Genomic DNA, 17,500 nt, shown 5'->3' with positions numbered 1-17,500 from the left:
TACAGATATGCCCTTGGATAATGCCGAGCTGACATATTACGTGGACAGCTCATGCAGAAGGGGCCCTACAGGAAAGAATCTAGTGGGGTATGCAGTAGTTACAGACACTGAAATCCTAGAAGCTCAATCCTTACCACATAACTTATCTGCACAAGCAGCAGAATTGATAGCTTTGACACGGGCATGTACTTTAGCAAAAGACAAATGTGTAAACATATATACTGATAGTCAGTATGCTTTCTCTACAGTACATGTATTTGCGCAACAATGGAAAAATAGGGGAATGATAACATCTAGTGGGAAACCAATTAATCATGCGCAATTTATTTTGGAACTATTAGAATCTATTCAGTTACCTACCAAAGTAGCTATTTGCAAATGTATAGCTCATACAAAACAACAGGATAGAATTTCAAAAGGCAATGCAAGAGCTGATGCAGCTGCGACGCAAGCGGCCTCAGACTCAGAAACTTTACTTTTGAATGAGGAATTACACCCCTCTGAGATTTTAGATTTAGACATGTTAAAAACAATGCAGATGCTTACTACAAAAGCAGAAAAACAAAAATGGTAAAAACAAGGCGCAATTCTTGAAAATGGACTATACATTTCCAAAGAGAAAAAAACGATATTGCCGTCTAATTTATTTAGATATGCAGCTTTGTTGAGCCATGGGCAGTGCCATGTCTCAACAGGGGGGATGGTACAGTTAGTAAACCGAATATTCCAAACATATGGATTCACAAACTATACAAAAAAATTTTGTGCAGCTTGTCATACTTGTAACAAGCACCATGCACAAGGGGCATTTAAACCTAAGCAAGGAAGTTTTCCTATACCACCGTATCCGTTCCATACTATTTGTATGGATTTCATAGAATTAAATAAGTGTGAAGGGAAAAAGTATTGTTTAGTCATTGTAGATATGTTTTCTAAATGGGTAGAAGCTTTTCCAACTAAAAATCTGGATGCAGCAACAGTGGCGAAAGCTCTGATAAAATAAGTAATCCCTAGGTTTGGCATTCCGGAGAGGATTTATAGTGACAATGGCACACATTTCGTCAATCAGACAATTCAGCAACTTGGAAGATTTTTTTGGAATCTCCTTGAAAAAACATTGTGCCTCCCACCCACAGTCAGCAGGACTGGTGGAAAGGTAGAATGGAACCCTTAAAAGTAAACTTAGGAAGTTAGTTGAAGAGACCCAAAAGAATTGGATACACTGTCTGCCTTTAGCACTGCTGAGTATGAGAATGGTTCCAAATGTGAAGGGTCTGACTCCCTTTGAAATGGTTTTTGGGAGAGCATATTATGTGCCTCAGTGGAAAGCTCTCATGCCCACAGAACAAGAGGCTGACAGTTCATTAGCTAGTTATATGAGGAAACTGTTAACAAATAAATCTGTTTTGCAGTTTAACTCTTTTTCAGATAAGGAACAGACCAGACCGGTGGAAGCAGTTTTGGATCCCAGAACGTGGGTGTGGCTGAAAGTGACGAAGAGGAAGAATTGGGCGAGTCCAAAGTGGGAAGGGCCGTACCAGGTACTGTTGGCAATGCCTACTGCAGTCAGAGTGGCTGAGAGGATGTCCTGGGTTCATTTGACACACTGCAAACCGGTAAAGAACTTTCAACTTGATAAAAACTTTTTGACTGATATACAACAAAGGAAAAATGGCCAAGAACAAAGCGAATAGAAATTTAGATCAACCCCAGAGATGTTGCATAATCATTTTGTTGAGTATACATTTATTGACTATAATTGTGACAATTTTCCTCTTGTTGTGGTTTTTCCTTCACTCAACCACACAAGTGAAAGTGGGAAGGCGTGACAAAACGTCTATAGACTGGCATCCAAATTTTAACACATACCTAGCTATGAAATGTGTATATGCAGAGACTATGAACATTTTGAATTGCTGGGTTTGTACAGCTATACCAACAGCATATGGAGGACTGATAACGTCTGCTGTCCCTTTGGGGATAAATGAGACTTGGGAGAATTTGCTTTTTGATACAGGAACTGTGAGATCACAGGACAAAATAGCTTTATTTTTACCTGTTACACAAAAGGGAATTGTATGTTTTTACAAAAATGACACTCTCCAGGTGGGCTGGAGCAATTGTAATATAACAATATCTTATCGGTGTTATATTAAGACTAGTAATGGCAATATTCTTTGCAATACTAATTATGACTCATATTTGAACTCACTGAAAACAACCATGAATGAAATTCGCAAGAATCCTGTTTTATTTAAACAATTGTCAGTTATAGACCAGAAAATGTTTCATGCAGGGTTAATGCGTATTAGTACTAAAGTAGAAAACTGTTATTTTATTTGTGGGAAAAAGGCATATAAATGGCTACCTGAGAATTGGTCCGGCAGTTGTTTTTTGGGTTATCTGGTTCCGGCAATAAGACATACTGCAGAATTACCTTTGGGAAAGATACGAAATGTGAGAGAAGCAGCTCAGAAACCTGGAGGTCCAGTCGAGAAACCTGTAAATCCAGTTGGACGGATCGAAGCTGGCTGGAAAGACCATAATAACGTAAAGGACAAAAGCAAATTGACTCATATGGACTTGAGTGACAGTGTTATATCTTGGGCAGGAATATTCCCAGCATATGGAGCAGTCAAATCGATCTGGGAGCTGAGGAAGCTGTCGAAACTTCTCGAAGTAATGAGTAATGCAACTTTCTCTGCCCTAGAACTGGTGACTGATGAACTGAACGCAATGAGAACTGTTGTGCTACAAAATCGAATGGCTCTTGACTTCACCCTAGCGGCGAGAGGTGGTACGTGCGCGCTTATCAAAGAAGAATGCTGTGCGTACATACCAGATAATAGGCATGAAATTAACAACCACCTAGAGGTAATTCAACAAGTATCAGCCATGACTGAACCAGGCCCAAACCCACTGACGGACTTTTTCCAGAATCTATTCGGGGGGTGGGGTTCCATCCTAATGAATATTCTAATTGCTATTTGTGTGGGTATACTCCTGATAGGAGCATGTGTTTGTTGTGGAATTCCCTGCATGAAAAGATTAATCAAAGATTTTATTGATGTAACTGTTACTGAAACTTTGTACCAAGATATTGAGATTGAAAAATTGATCTCAGATGAAACTTTTTCTGAAGTATAGATCGAATGACTCACCTAGCTGAAAATCCTTAGTGGAAAAGGTTAGGAGATGAAATGACATTATGCATACTTCAAAATAGAATAAAAAGAATTAATAGGAGGGAAAATGTTAGAAAAATATGCATTTAAATATATGTGAAATGCTAGTTTAAAAGCAAAGTAGTATGTAATGCATTTTATTCTATTAATGATATAACAAAAAGGCTGAATTCATGTGTAATTGCAAGTAGTTTTGAAACTGCAGTGTGGCTTGTAGCAAACTGACCTCTGGCCCTGGCAGCTGCCAGCTCAGCAAGTTTTAATGTTTATGCTTTTCACAAGTGATTATCTGCTGGGTCAGGAAATTAAATATGTGAAATAATGAAATCTTCTGCTCTTTCCTGCTGGGATGATTTGGCCTTGTATATGTGTTACTAAGATAGCATGCAGCTGTTGGGAAAGTGTTACAGGGAACAAAGAAGTGTATTAAAAGACTGAATCTGCTATTGTATTCGGACTAGTTTGAAGCCTTGAAGAAGTAACTTTACAGAAAGACATTATGTCTGACCAGGTGGATAGCAAGGCAGTATTGTTACCAGAGGAAAACTTTTTTAAAATATACAACATCAGCATAGATCAATGAATAGAACATTGTAAGCTAGAGTGATGTAGATGCCCTGTGACATACCACGTCAGTAAGGTGGGCACAACTTGAATGTAAAGACTATAAAATCTGTATACTTCCTGTTTCATGTTAGACAAAATTCTGTACTTGTACGTTTTTTGCCTCCTGGTGTACACTAGTAAACTTTTGAACCTGAACCTCCTGTGTATTGAACTCTTGATTTTATTTAACACTGATAGTCCTGAGTAAAGGAGGAAGATTATTCCATAGCTTAGAGACTGTATAAGAATACAACATTTGGCCAGCTGACAGCTTGGGTTTCTCAACAGACAGTAGCATTTTGTTTTCAGACCTATGGTGTTGATTAGGATGGTAGATGGTCAGTATGGAGGAGAGGGAAGGGTAGGTTTCAGGGTGGTAGATGAGCTTGTGGGCTGTAGTTAATTGTAGAAAAGTGAGATGGTGAGGAGATTCTAGCCAATTTAGTTGATGCGGAGGAGCAGTGGTGGGTAGAAAATTTTGCACTTGTAACAAATTTGATGACTTTGTTACAGCCAGAGTCTAACTTTGATTTTAAGGAGGACTGTAAATTAGTCAGGATGGGGCCACCATATAGAAGAGTTGGAAGTAGGAACGATGAGGCTAGGGCCTTTTTAGTGGAGAGGCTAAGGAAATAGTCGTGCCTATAAAAGGCACCTAGCTTTTGATGTTTTTTTTTTTTATTTTGCTGTTGATGTGAAGGTCAAAGTTAATTTGTCATTAATGATGACACCTAGCAATTTGGCACTAGGGACAACTTCAGTGATAGTGTTGTTTTGGGAACGAATACAGAATAGTGACTTATCAACAGGGGTGGGTTTTGTGAGGGTAAATATTAGGAATTTTGCTTTGTTCAGGTTGAGGACTAGATGGTTCTGAGACATCCAGGTTTCGGTAGAAGCAAATGTTTGTTGGGTAAGACTCTGTAGTGCAGTGGCAGATTTAGAAGAGCAGATGATAGTTGAGTCATCTGTATACTGGATAACAGTACTGTGGATAAGAGTATTATGAAAGTTATTGACAAATATACTAAATAGGAGGGTACCCAGAATTGAACCTTGGGGGACACCTGTATTTGTGTTGATGAAAGGTGAAGAAGAGTGCTGCCATATAGTAGATTGCTGCCTATTGCTAAGGTAGTTATTAAACCATTGTAGGGTAGAGGGAGATAGGCCGATGTTAGACAGTTTAGTAATCAGAAAAGAGTGGAAAATAGTGTCAAATGCATTTGATAAATCAAGAAAGAGTGCAGAGACTAAGGAACCAGCATCTTGAGCTCTATTTATTGTGTCAAAAAAAGACATGGGGGCAGTGTTGGTGCTATGTCTGGGCCTGAAACCATGTTGAGCAGGGGGAAAGGGTTTGGTGTTTTATCAGGTGACTTAGGACCTGAGTATGAATGCACTTCTCTAATATTTTGGAGATTGGGGAAAGAATGGTGATAGGACGGAAGTTTGAGATGTCGGAGTTGTTGCTACCTTTATGAAGTGGGTGAACAAATGCTTTTTTCCAGATATCAGGTATATATGATTCTTGAATGAACCTGTTGAGGAGAATCCTGATAGGGTATGCAATGGAGGGGGCTGATAGTTGTATGTATTCTGCAAGTAAGTTATCTGGGACGATTGATATCTAGGGACTGATATCTAGTGATTGATATCTAGCATTCTGTGTTATAAAGAGACAATTTTAATGTATCTCCTACTCCTCCATTAAACCAATGGCTCCATAAAGCACTTGAACAAAATATATGAATTTCCATCAGCAAATAAGTGAGACATATCTTGGTAGGAAAGATTTATAATTAATGGCTTCTTCCCTTTATGGTGTAATCTACTATTACATAGTACAAACCATGTGGATTAGATAGTTGCCATAAATTCATCCCAGGCCTGACTTGTTTTGCCCTCCTGTCAGAAGGAAGCACTCTATGAGGATGAGTATTTGCAAGGTAAGTATGATCCATGGACTGGCTCTGCCTTATAAACTTTATGAATCTTTGAATTATTGCCATGTTTCTGACTGTGTACACTTTAGCTGTCTAAAACAATATGGCCATTGCAGTATATTTCAACTTATTTTACAACCCCACACATGCGCAATTGCATACACACACACACACACACACGCACACACACACACACACACACACACACACACACACACACACACACACACACACACAAACTGTTTTATCAAACTATATCAATAGCACTAAATATAAATCATTCTGTTGCAATCATGTATCACCACAATTACAGAAAATAAACAAAATGCATCATCTTCTTGCAAATTTTTGTTTAAAACCAATGTAAATTTATTTGACAGTTACTTTATCTTAAATCTAAATAAAGCTTTTATCATCTCATCCTCTTTAAGGTTAACGTATTATCAAATGATTGCTCCAAGAATAAAGCTACACTGACAAAACAAATCTGCAAAAACTATCCCCAAAATAGGTGTAATTCTTCTCAGCAATGGTTTCCATTAAACTGTACAACTGACAAACACCACAAATTATTGATTTAGCAATAATAGTTACTTTTCAGGAAAAAGAAAGTGAATAGTAATACAACCAAAATCATCTGTAATTGAGTAATCCAATTACCCTATTTACTCACAATGCCATTGCAATTCTTACATTTTCAGCTTAAAACAGACTATTCCAAAACCAATTCAGACTTTCAGCAAGTTATCAATTTACAGATTTTCACATCCTAAATGAATTTAAACTTTGCTCTGCTTCATTTTTCATGTGTCTGGATAAATCTCTTTTTTTGAAATCTGTCTTTAAGAAAATAGAAAAAAAAAAGAAAGTAGAAAATGTGTGAGTTCAACAACCATTGGATTGTTCACCCATTAATAGGGAACGTGAGCTGGTTTAGACCATCATGAGACAGGTTAGTTTATTCTACTTTTGATGTGTTGCTGTGATAGTAATCCTGCTCAATATGAGAGGAACCACAGGTTCAGACATTTGATGTATGTCCTTGGCTGAGGAGCCAATGGTGCAAAGATACCATCTGTGGAATTATGACTGAATGCCTCTAAGTCAGAATCCCACCTAAACGTAATGATGGTGCAACAATACCATCTGTGGAATTATGACTGAATGCCTCTAAGTCAGAATCCCACCTAAACATAATGGTACCACAGTGCCATGGATCTCCGATTGACCAGGGATAGCAGGCCACAAGGTGGGAGCACGGACAGAAGGGGGATGTCTCTCTCCAGCAGTGCACTGCAATTTCGTGTGGAACCGGGTGCTAAATCATTTGTAGATGACCTGATTTTTTGGCAGTGCTCACTTAGTCATGGTTTGGAAAATGTTCTAGACAGTAGGATTGCAGGTGATTCTACAGCAGGTTACATAAAATTACTTGAAAATGTTGATTGATTAAAAATTCTCTGTTTCTTCATTAATTTGTTAATTTGGTTACCAAGACTTGGAAGTTTTAGAAAACTCCTGTGAGCTGTATAAGGGTCAGCTGAAGGTGTATGTGGTTAACAGCCTTTGCTCTAGAATCATCCTTTGGTGGGCTACACTAATAAGGCTAACAGAAAGAGTTTTATAGAAGAACATATACTTGACTGTCTTGTTTTGGCTGACAGCCTTTTATGATGCAGATATATGTGGTAAAGCAAGTAATTTGTTAGCAACTGTGCTGTAAATTTTAGGTTTTAGACAGTAGTAGTCTACATCTATCTCTTCTGCCTCCAACCTCATTGCCATTGGCATTCTGAGACAATGTAGGACCCATTTAATGCTCATCAATGACCAGCTACTACAGGACCAGTCTCACATGATTTGCAAGAGGTGTAATTTTATATATATATATATATATATATATATATATATATATATATATATATATATATATATATTACCTAGAAGCATCCTCTCACATGGATGGGTGATAAACAGCAAGCAAGCTCACTCATACCTCCACCAGGTCACACTAAACCAATAAATGCTGAGGTTTAAAAAAATCACTCTACAAGCCTTTAAAGCTCAAGACTAAATAGCCTTGGCAGCAATCTAACAAAACTCCACCATACTCGCATAATTTAGTGAGTCACCAGGCTGCAGACTTTAAGCCTTCTGCTGCAACTAAATCTGCACTTCCAAGTAGAAATGTCCCAGTAATCGTTGACTCCATCTTCAGACGCAATGACTCTACATTCACTATGCTGGACAAGGACAGTGTGACAGCTGCATTTCTAGTGCCAAGATCTATGATGTCTTGACAGTCTATAGTCCTTCAATCTGGACAAATATGATGATGACCTGGTGATGGCTCAGGTAATTGTGAATAATCTGGGGGCTATAACTCAGCTATAGGTTCATAGGTAGGTACTAGGCTATCGGCCCTGGGGCCTATACAAGCCCAGCCAAAAAGGTACACTGGCTTTTGCCACCCAAGAAAATTATTTTCCTGTGCCACTGTCGAGCAGAGCCACAGAGGTGATCCCCGGGATGAATTTCCTATTTCCCATCCAATCATCAAGATTTTTCTTGAAGAGTGCTAATGAGGAGCTTTGTTTGATATAGATAGGTAGTTTATTCCAGAGTATGGGAAGTCTCTGGGACAGGAATCTTTCCCTCCGGCATGTTCTGTTTATTGTGGTGACAAGGTTTAGGTCCCTAGAGCATGTAGCTTGGAGGGATTGGGATTTCTTTAAGTGGAGCATGTCCAACAGCTCTGGGTTTGACATAGTTTTGTATGTTAGGCAGAGATCACCTCTGAGTAGGCGATATGCGACGGAGTAAAGCTGGAATTTATTGAGATGTTCTGCGTAGAGCATCTGTTTGAGGTTGGTAATCCTCTTTGTGAGGTATTTCTGTGGCCTTTCCAGTTGGTGTAGATGTCTTATGAGGTACATACCAAAAGGGGCGTTGTACTCTATAATGAATCTAATGAGTGATGAGTAGAGGGGAACAATGACCTCTTTTTTTCTGGATGAGAAACCTTTTGTGATGAGGTGTGCCACGTAGAAGGATTTCCTGACTACTGTGGCAATGTGATTATCAAAGGAACTACCGCCTATGTTGTAGTTCACGGGTACAGAGTTTTTACTAAAGGGGATGACAATGCACTTTTTGGCATTGAGCTTGAGGCCATGGCTTTGACACCAGGCATCTGTCTCAGCAAGGCCCTTTTGTAGGATGTCCTCATCGTTAGGAGTTTTGATTATGGCTCCTAGTTTGCAGTCATCTGTGAACTTCATTAGCCAAAGACCTTCTGTGTTAGCCTGTATTTCAGTGAAGTAGATACCTAACAGGAGCGGACCCAGGACTGAACCCTGTGGTACTCCACCTGTTACTGGTCTGAAGTCAGATTTGGAGTCTGCTACTTTCACAGTGTGGGTTCTGTCAGTGAACCATTTGGCAACCCATCTTGTGACATAGGGATTTATACCTAGTTTAGTGAGTTTATCTATAATTCCAGAGTGGGGTATTGTGTTGAAAGCCTTGGCAAGATCTAGATAGGCTGTGTGAACCACTTTACCCTTGTCTACGGCTTTGGTGACTGCTTCAAAGAAGTCTATCAGGTTTAGGAGACATGATCTGCCTCTTACAAACCCGAACTGGGTGGGGTCCAGAGTTTGGAGATTACCAGTGTCTTTGTTTATAAGTTCCATGATGATATGTTCCATGGCCTTGCAGACCAGGCTTGTCAGGCTAATGGGGCGGTAGTTCCCGGGGTCCATGGTGGCTCCCCCCTTGTGGGATGAGATAACTGTCGCTGTGCCCCATTCAACAGGCACAAAGCCTGAGGTGAGGCTATGATTGAACATGGTACTTAGGTGGGGTGCCAGTTTGTTCTGTAGTTCGTGTAGAATGCAGCCTGGGATGTTGTCTGGTCCCATGGATTCTGTGTTCTTGGCTTTGGAGAGTGTGGTTTTTACCTGTGCAGCCGTGATTACAGGAACTTTGCATTCTTCCAGTATAGAGATGGGCTCTTTAGGGGGTGAGAGAGGGGTAAAGGTAGCACTGAACCTATCTGCCAGGATGTTGGCAATATCAGTTGGGTCTGTATATTTAGTGCCATTGTGCTGTAACTCAGAGCAGATCTGAGTGTTACCATTGAGATTCTTGATATAGCTATAGAATGATTTGTGGTTGTCTTTAGAATCAGTGGCGATTTTGTTTTTGTAACTAGCTTTGGAGGATTTTATCAGGGATCGCAGCTTCTTACTGAGGCTGACCAGGGAGCTCCTCCACTCATGGGATTTTACTCTCTTTTGCAACAGTTTCTTCCTTCTGTTGTACAGTTTGTTTATGGTAGGGGACCAACAGATTGGCTTCCTTTTTTTGGAGGATAGCATCTTGGTTCTGTTTGGGATAGCATGATCCATGCTCTCATGTAAGTGCTTATAAAGTGCAATTGTGTAGGATTCAGTAGTTGCAACTGTATTGTCCATCTGCATGGGTGTCATGACGTTCGCCACTTCTGTCTTAAGAAGCATGAAGTTGGCTTTGGAGAATTTTTTTTACCATGGTTTCCTTAATGAGGGGTGGGGGCAGGATATGGATATCTAGGGTACTTAGCTTATGGTCAGATCGGACCAATGAGGCCTTGACTTCAGGTGTGGAACACCGGTCACTCATGTTGGTAATGACTAGATCTAAGATATTGTTATCCCTGGTGGGGGTGTGAATACGTTGATCCAGGGCATTGGAGTTTATGAATTCCAGAAAGCGTTGCGTGAAGGTGTTGGTACATGAGTAGTTTTCCCAGTTAATGGTGGGGTCGCCCATTATTAGGGTGTTTGGTTGAACTCTAATATTTTCCAGTACATCAAGAAAAGAGGAGTGGGAATCCTGGGGCATGGTGGGTGATCTTTAGCAAGCTACAATTTGGATTTTAGTTTTGCCCAGAGTTAGTTGCACTTGGATAACCTTGGCTGCATTATGCTGAGCAACTAGCCTGGAGGTGTGGATATCCTTAATGAATATGGACACACCTCCACCTTTGGTGTTCCTGTCCAGGTTACATTGACGAAAAGTGTGGTATGAGTTATAGCCTGGTAGTGCAGGGGTGCTCTCTGGCACCTTGAACCAGGTCTCAGTCACTGCACAGATATCGATGTGCTCCATTTTAAGGAGTACCTTGAGTGAGTGCATTTTGAGATTTATACTTCTACCATTGAGTAGCATCACCCTCAGTTTTTGCTTGCCTGTTCCTGTTACGGTGGTGAATTTGTCATTTGAACCTTGCCTAAAAAAGGCACTATAGGGGCAGCAAGAACCTTAGCCAGTATCCGGAATCCCAGGGGTGACAGGTGCAGGCCATCTCTGGCAAAGCATCTTGGTCTGTCGACCATATCATCCCAGGCAGACAGATACTGGATCCCTTTAGAATGGCACCAGAAGCATAGCCAATTGTTAAAGTCAATCATTTTGTCCTTGTACTGTGGCATCATTCTGGGTGATGGCAGAATGCTACTCAGGGCTAGGGTCATACCTGCCTGAGCTACAAGATCGGAGAGCTCTTCCATGTCTCTTTTCATGTAGTCCAGGTCATTCATACCAACATGGACAATGACAGTCATATTTGTACTTGTTGTGGAGTGACCTGAGTGCGTGGGTTATGTGGCGGATCCTGGCACCCGACAGACAGCTGACAGTAACCTTCTCCTTGTTTAACCTGTTGAGTGGGACATCAGTGTGCCTGACTATAGAGTCACCTATGACTAGTATGTTGGGTACGTTGTACTATACTTAAAAGATGTCCATTTTGTTACTTAGTAAAGACATTTAAAAACTGGTAAGTAAGTCTCTCAAACTTACTATTTGGAAGCATAAGTCCATCTATGAAAGACAACCATAGCACCTTATTCAGCTATATTAGAAAGCATAGAAGTAATTAGCAATTCTGTATTGAACTTATTTCCAATGGCATCACCTACTCTCACTCCAAGGACGTTATTAATATTCTTGTTAACAAATTCTCTTCCAGAGTCACTGCATCTACACTCCATATTGTTGCTTCTATTCCTTCAAATACAGTCCTTCCTAAAATCAATTTGGGCCAAGTCCTTTTGTCACTTTCCACATTAAATACATTACTTCCATCAGTACCTACAATATCCTTTAATACCTAATAAACAATGATATAAGTAACCATATATTCATGGATACACACTAGTGCCACTTTGTTAAAGACAGGTCATGTCTGCTCAATCTCGTTGAGTTCTTTGAAAGGTTACTAAACTATGTATAAGGGGCATGCAATGCACATTGCTTATCTGACTTTTGACACTATTCTCCATGCTGGGAATATTAACAAACTAACTTATCTCAACATTAACCCATATATAGTCTGCTGGATTGGAAACTGGGTAACTGATAGAGCAAGGTCAGAGGCATATCTTCTAGACAAACAAAATGACACCAGTGATGTTCTATAGGGCTCTGTCCTGGGCATCTGTGATGCCCATGCCCTGGCCCAGCAATCAAGGAACCCCAATCCTCACCACTAACACCAGACAGGGCCTCTCATATATGAAGAAAGGATAACAAATGCACACAGTAAAGTGCAATTTCCCTTAAGAGCACACAGAGATCACACTCAGTCCGGGTCTGGTCACTCCCTTGCTCCCCAGGTCCCCAATAAGAATCCCCACTGGCACAGCTATAGGGTCCAGATCTCAGTCTAGTGGGCAAGCTAAAACCTCCAGCACCCTCTCTGTCCAACCAGTGCCTCATGTCCCTGCCCAAGTAGCTGACACACACACACACACACACACACACACACACACACACACACACACACACACACACACACACACACACTTTGAGATAAGAGTTTATACAACCACACAGACACTCCTGGGGAAGGCTGGCACAGGTTCTCCAGCTCTGCCCCTTTTCCGCAGACTATACGGTAGTTACTTGCCACCACCCACTAATATTTATCAGCTACTCAAAGGCCCTTAAAAGGGTGTCCAATTATTACTGTGCAATATTATTATCCAATTGGTAGTATAACTAAACCGTCAATGCTTGTTAGTGTGACTTGGTACAGTAATCACTATAAATATGCAATATACTCTAGAGCTTAAATTATCTCTACACAAAACAGCCACAGTTGAAAGGTTTAAATAAAAACACAAGACAATACTTCTTACTACACGGTGCTAGTCAAGAGTTCAGAGATCACAGAGAAATACTTAAAATAATTCAGTAGTACAGTTCTGACATCACAGAAAAACACTTAGTCTAATCTTTCTAGTTTCTAGCTATCACTAAGAGAAAAAACAAGTCTAAGATAACTTACATATGAGCAAGACAGTGCTGTGAGTTGGATGGTCAAGACAAAAATGCTTAATAATCTCTGGTTCTCTCTGTTTAAATTGAAATTAAAGTTCTGATTCACATTACATCATTCTTCACACTTTCCTGGGGTTCCCAGGCTACACATTACATCATTCTTCACACTTTCCTGGATTCCCAGGCTAACAGAAACTGCATTTACATTATTAACATCTCCTTTTGCTATCTTGCATCTGGTCAGGGAGCAGAGCAATAAAAATACATTTGCATGTTTAAATCTAGCAATTTAACTCTTGGTTAAAACAATAGCAATAATTCCTTCATCTAGACTCTTCAGCACCACTGTCTACATCAAAGGATCACAACATGCTTTACTTTGGTCAGTAGAGAACACTGTTGTTTCATTTTTTTCAGTTCCACATCCAACAGCAGTTTTTTCCATTTAAGACAACAAGCCTGTGTCTTACATTGATATTTACAAATGATAGAATTATCTATAAAATTCTCTCTGGCTAGGCTGGCAGCCTTCACAGCATCTTTGATATATATTTATGTGACTATGGCTAACCAAGCCTGCTAATGTTTACAAACTGGAAGCATTCATCAAATCCCCTTCTGGCACTCACATTCTCCAGCAAGAGCTGGCCCAAACAATTACTTGGCGTATTAATCATGGACTTATCTTCAACACCAAGAAATACAGCATAGTTTATTTTGGAAAAATCTGGCATCACTATACCTTATAGACAATATTCCACTTAAAGTTGACAGTCATCAGGGACTTGAATACGTTTGTTGTTAACGGGCTTCTCTTTTGACCACCATGTTTCTGTGGTGGTTAGAAAATCCTTCTGTCTTGCATACTTTATCCTTTGTATTATCTCTTCAAAGTCCAAATACGTTGCAATTCTACCTCATTCATCCTTTTTTAAGCCAATAATTATATATAATGCACCCTTTGGCAAACACCTTGCCAGGCACCTAAACCAGTTTAAGAGACCTCAGCATTTCTTTACCACAAAGACCTCAGTATCCTTAGCTATTGTGATAGACTAAAAACCTTGTCCCTTTACTCAGTGGCATACAGACTCCTGAGGAGTAATCTCTGCTTAGCTTTCTATCCTATGAATTACTCAGCAGTTTTTGAACTCTTTCAACTAAATAGAAACAATGGTATAGCAAACACCTATTCTACAGATCTAAATATATATTATTAAATTTGCAACACCAGGTGGTGTGTGATGGCTTCACTATACAATCTCGAAATACTGAAATGTCGAATTTCAGTATTTCGAGACTGAATAGTCGAAATCCACATACATGAAAACCCACAATAACGAACACTACAATCACAACCATTCACATACACACACAAACCAGGACATAATCACATACACACACATACACCTACCTAACTAAACAAACAAAACAACATACACAAACACACTTAACCTACCTATAAGCAGGGGGGCAAGCCCCCCTGCAACCCCCACACCCCCCTACTTATATATTCTAAATCCAAGGTTACACTAAACACACAAACACACAACAAACACCACCGCACACACTCACACACACTAAAATCCCTACCCATTATCCTCAAACATACAACACTTACCTGAAACCCCAAATAAATCCACAAATGCACCACACGTCATGAACGTGACACCACGATAGCGGCGGATTCGACATTTGCGGATTTGGCATAGTGTAGTTTCAGTTAACTGCACTTTCCACTATTCGGTCTCGACGTACTGAATTTCGACATTTCAGTACGTTGAGATTGTCTAGTGTATCCTGTGTGACACATGCCTATCTCAATATATATTGTATTGTTTCTGGAATATGCTGCCCTTACCTATCAAGCAGAATGCTTTCCTAGCAAAAAACAGTCTGGGTGAATGGAAGAGTGATTGTAAATTTTCAACATCTAACTATCAAGCTAAAGAGATACACTGCCACAAAATATTTTTTTATTAAAGTACCATTAATTAGAACTGCTTCTTTTCTCCAGTGTTGGCACAAACTTGGATATGATTATAATTAGATAAGAGAATGTCTACCTTCTTCTACATGGTGGGAGGAGGCACCACCCCTTCCAAACAATTGCCCAAGGGTGGCATCAATTCTACAAAATAATAATAATAATAATAATAATAATAATAATAATAACAACAATAAAAGATTGTGACATTCATTAAAATGTTTTTTTTCCATTAAACAACACATATTATATACTTATGTCAGCATTTATATGTTTTTACACAAACACACACACACACACACACACACACACACACACACACACACACACACACACACACACACACACATCTTTGGATATGTCTAGGCCTTGTTTCATCATATCAGATGATAAACTAGTAATATAAAGATTAATCAAGGTAATACCAAAACAGTTCCATAAGAGTACATGTCAAAGGTCAAAAAGGCTGTTATGTTTACCAAAAACAATAAAAAATTTTATATTTTTAATTGTAATATATTGCAGAAAAGTAAAATGAATGTATCACAACCTATTTCCATTATGTCTTTTCTGCAATTCCTTTTTAGAAGCATGAAACCTTGTCCCTCAAGCCTAAAATGTAAAATGTGAGTTCTGTGAAAACATATCAAATGCCACTACTCACTTTATTTATTTCACTTTAATTAACAATTTGCAGAGGGGTCAGCTTATTCTTAGCATTTGCTAGGTGTGGGATTATGATACTTTCACCTCTCTTACCTATGTACACTAACTCTGAGATCAGTCTACCTGGAAGTAGGAGAAATACTCTGAGATACTGTAACCTCAGACTTAATATATATTTGCCCTAATTGCATTTAGAGTCTTGTTGTATTAGGGATCACAAGTATAACTGTCAGTATATTAGCAGGTCCTCTTTTGTTGCCACTTCTATTTAGTATTTATTGCCTGAGGGTCAAAGCTACTGCTAAGGGTTTATGTCTGATCAAGTCTGCAGATGACTGTAAACTTGGTGCTAACATAAGCTTTGCAATGCAAACAGAACATGTTGGAGAGATAAATGTGTACCAAAGAGAATACCTCTTCCTTGGAATCGACTTCCTCTGAACATAAAGCAAAGTACTTCTCTTACAATATTCAGATGTAATGTGGATGAATGGATGAGTAATCATAAACTCTCCCCTGGTTTAACACCCTTGTCACTAATGGAGAGAGGCAAAATGTAAATGTTCTGCTTAACTTTGGGTTATTCATATTTTAAAAATAAGGACTAAAAACTTCATGGGAATATATGACTAGGCTTCTAAAGATCCTTACAGATCATTAGCCTAGTTAGGATTTGTGAGCCTAAGTTCTTTATACTTATGAGATTGTGAAAGATGAAACTGATAAACATAATTTAAAGTAGTATGTTTTCCAGGTTTGGATACTTTTCAGAAAATGTAGATAAAACATTGCTGTAGCCAGATGTGAAAAAAGGCCATTTCAATTCCAAACTAAAATTACATGCCACAATATCATTTTCTAACCAAGTTGATGACACTGTCAAAAATATATTAACACAGCAGTAATCGAATGCTTGGGAAACTAATAGTGTTAAGTACATGATGGCTCATAAGGAGAGCCTTCTTAAGTTATGTATTTCAACCATATTTTACTCTAGGATCCCAGTATGAACTTATACTGTAAGCAATTCAGTGGAAAGTATTATTAACACTCATATGTATGCATTGAATTGTTTCCTTTCAGTTTTGTGAGTATTCCGCTCAGCTCATGACTCACGTTATGGATAAAGGAAGAGAAAGCAGCCACAACTTAACTCAGTCTCCTAATGAATGGTTCAGTTAGTTTGGTTAAGAATACAACATGTAATGCAAGGATTTATTGATTTTTTCCTGTAACTGTATATAACCCTGGTCTCTTATGGAATGGAAGTTGATAAGCATGGTTGAAAAGCATCCATTTTTTGAAACATATCTATAAATTGCATTTATAATTTGAATTATGTGAAGCATTTCAAGTGAAACTTAACAGCTTTCTCCTTAAACTGGTTTCTTTTTTCACACCCTAAAAGAACAACATGGGGCCTTTTCCTCTTATGTTTTAAATACAAAGATACAGACTGTGATAATGAGATAACTTTTGAAATGAAAACCTTTCTTTTCAGTTTTCTTTATACAGGTTTGTATTTTACTTTATACTCAGGTTTAGATCAAATGCAAAATAAAGCTGAACTTTAATTTGAAAAAGAAAAGCATGGTTTGTGAAATTCATTATTTGAATTTAATCTCAGAATTAAATGACAGAGTCTGAAGTAAAAACATCAGTGTTTATGAGGTCCATTAGTAAAGAAAAAGAACTTCAGAAGAGCACTGTAATCCAAACAATACACCTCTGTAAATATACCAGTGCAAATGGTTTGGGAATGGAATCATTAATGAAAGGCA

This window comes from Protopterus annectens, chromosome 7.part0, assembly GCF_019279795.1.
Source record: "Protopterus annectens isolate FY-2018-M chromosome 7.part0, PAN1.0, whole genome shotgun sequence".
NCBI classification, from domain to species: Eukaryota; Metazoa; Chordata; order Ceratodontiformes; family Protopteridae; genus Protopterus; species Protopterus annectens.
The sequence above is the reverse complement of the archived record's forward strand: the minus strand, read 5'-3'. Positions refer to the sequence as shown.